This window comes from Ananas comosus, linkage group 17 (genome assembly GCF_001540865.1).
Source record: "Ananas comosus cultivar F153 linkage group 17, ASM154086v1, whole genome shotgun sequence".
In the NCBI taxonomy this organism is placed as follows: Eukaryota; Viridiplantae; Streptophyta; class Magnoliopsida; order Poales; family Bromeliaceae; genus Ananas; species Ananas comosus.
In genome coordinates this window covers 4,312,867-4,315,985 of record NC_033637.1, presented here as the reverse complement: position 1 = coordinate 4,315,985, position 3,119 = coordinate 4,312,867, and positions in this window count along the sequence as shown.

The following is a 3,119-nucleotide window of genomic DNA, read 5'->3' as shown; positions in this document are numbered from 1 at the left end:
TATATATATATATATATATATAGTTTCTACACAAATATTTAAGCAGGCTTACATTATTATAAGAGTATAATACAACATTTTAAATATTTATTATTTTAAATATTTATGAGTAGGTTTACCGTGACTGTTCGATGACTCGCGCCCATCAAAATCAACTTTGGAGAAGAGAAGATCCACCCACTGGTCCGCGTAGACCTAAAGGGGTTTATTAGATTTCGTTTGGAATTACGGAAAGATTGCGTTACGTGCGGTGAGAAAGTACATTAAAAAAATATTTTGTTTGTTTCCGTATCTAATATTGCGTTCCGTATATCGCGATGAGTCGGTTACAATATATTCTCCATTCTATCTGATAGCGTTAGATAGGTCTCAATGTCAAACTAAGCCTTAGAGTTTATTTGGTTCTACTGTAGAGTGTATATTTTAAGTATTTTACTAAAAATTGTTCAGTAGATATTAAAAGAAGCACTATAGTGAAAACTCCTCAGCGACTATCAGGATCTTAACGAGGAGAACCAAATTAGAAGTTCTATAATTGAACTTAGATATTCTTGTTCATATCAAGAGTTATATGTAAACATTTGACCACTAAACCACCATCCATCCATAAACTATCATACACCATTTGAGGTAGATTTTAAGCTGCATCATCTACATCAACTACTTTTTATAATTGGAACCTAAACTTTTAGCCCACATAATTACCACCACATAAACAATATCAACCTCTCATGCATCTAGAAGAGCACAAAAGATAATTAAATGGCAAGTCACTTAGATATTTCTCTCAATTTTAAGGAATAAAATTTAACAGGACTAAAATTGCAAGAGTCACTACCATCTGGGTATTAAAACTTTTTATTGGGTCATTTGGAGGATAATATGCAAGTTATAAGTGCATGATTGCTGAGCAATTAAAAATACAACTGGGCATATGTTTACAAGACATAGAAGAGTACAAAACAAGATTGGGAATCAACAAGTAGACTACAAGTTCTAGTCAAAACTAAAAACTTCAGGTTAAGAAAATCCAAAATGACTAGAATGCAACTCTTCACCTACCTAGAAGTTGTAGGACAGAAAGGCATCAGTTATGAAGATTGAAAATTGTTATCCAACTTTGAAGTGTTTCGAGGAATCTCCTCGTATTAGCAAAGCAAACGACAATTATGCTTTTGTTTTCTGGAGTATAATGTTCAGTATCCTATAATATTTGACAGCAAAGTTTTGTGCAGTTTCTATTTGGAATCATGTAGTTCGTGAATTGATAAGTGGTAACATCCATTAGGTGGTCCACAAACCGTTGACAAATTATAATTTAGGCTCTTAGAAGATGGAGATTTTAAACAATGAATGCAGACAACATGACACTGCAAGATATTAAGCAACTACTCGTACATTATACAAACATATTGAAAAAAATCCACCAATAGTAAAACTTCTGTGGTGCTTCACACATGCCATAGTTATTACACAACATCACAGATCCAATGAGAAGGGAATATAACAAATGCTTAGTACTCCACACCAACCAGAGTGCACAATGCAGTTTCCAAATAATGTAAAGGTTTTTAAAATACAATCAATGATTCAGATTCATCATATCAAATGCTCTTAAGATGTACAGTTTGAAGTAACTTTTTAGACGCAGTCAACTCAAGAGGAGAAAGAGATCAACAAGCAGTACAAGAACAGCACATCCTTCCAATTAATGGGTACAGCAAAGCAACCCACATGCTAAGCTTAATAAAAGTACAAAAGTTTATTATATAATTCATGGAGAGAGAGAGAGAGAGAGAGAGAGAGATGTTGCTATCATATAAAGAGTGCACGTGCAACAGAAATGGTATATATCGCAAAGATCAATACGCATCTACATAAATTTCAGCTATAACATCAAGTTATCATGAAGTCAATTATGCATCAGAAACCTATTTCCTTAACACATACAAGGTCCAATGATTTAGTGACATAATTGCAATTAAGCTATATGCCAAGTTTATTGAGACTAGAAACATCGGCTCTATGGTTGATCTCAACACGTAGCTCTGGGCTACATTAGGATCTTTTCACTGAATAAAAATGATGGTCCACTCGAAGCTGCTTTTAAGGTGTTTAGCCACAGCTACGCTGCGGATCTCTTCGGCATCACTGTAACCAGCGGTTAAATTAATGTTTCTGCTCTCACTGATCTTGACTTACGGTCAAATTCCCATTTACGTAATTACAAATGCCCCTTTAGTTGTTTTAAGGAAATCACAGCATGTGTTTTGGTTATCGATTGGACCTCACCTAATGCTAAAAAATAGGCTATAATCAGCATTGCTCTACTAAAAGCCAACTTTGACAAGGACAGCAAAATTTGAAATATCAGATAATAATAGGACTTAAAAGAAGACTACAAATGTGGAACTATTGGTGCTACTAACTTTGTTAAAAGGTCTTTCGATGCCTTGTTGACTCTTTCCTGGTCCCAGATAGGGCAAGCGAAGAGATTCCGCACATTTATACTTTCGATCACAAAATAATATTGGATTGAATTCTCTGTTTAGAACTGGAGAATATTGCCAGGAACTACATAAATAATTAACACAAAAAGAAGATAAAACCACTAAATTTTTCACATGAAGTATGTTCTGTGGGGGAATAGAAGTTGAATAATAGCAGTTCAGAAGGTGCAAGATAAGTTCCCTTTTTTTGGTGAAGGCATACCTACCAAACCTACTACTTCATTATAATTAATAATTAATAAACTCATATCCCCACACCCCAAAAGAAAAGAAAAGAAAAAGAAAAAGAAACACCCTTTTTCTTCCTTTTCCCAAGTAACCACCTGTAGATAAAATTCACTGTTTGATAGCTAGCAGTGAGCCCATCAAATTTGCAGGAGGTGGTTGTTCTAGAGAACCAAATTTACAACCAGTAGATAGATATCTAAGAATTTACCATTTCACTAATAATGACACCTAAAGAAGAACAAGAACAAATAAAGGGTAATGGCCAATAATCAGTCAATCACTCAAAATTCCTGTAGTGCTATCATGAGAGCATAGATTATTAAAAAAAGCTAACAAAATATATAGGAGAATTATATGTAGCAATCAACACCAAAAACTGTA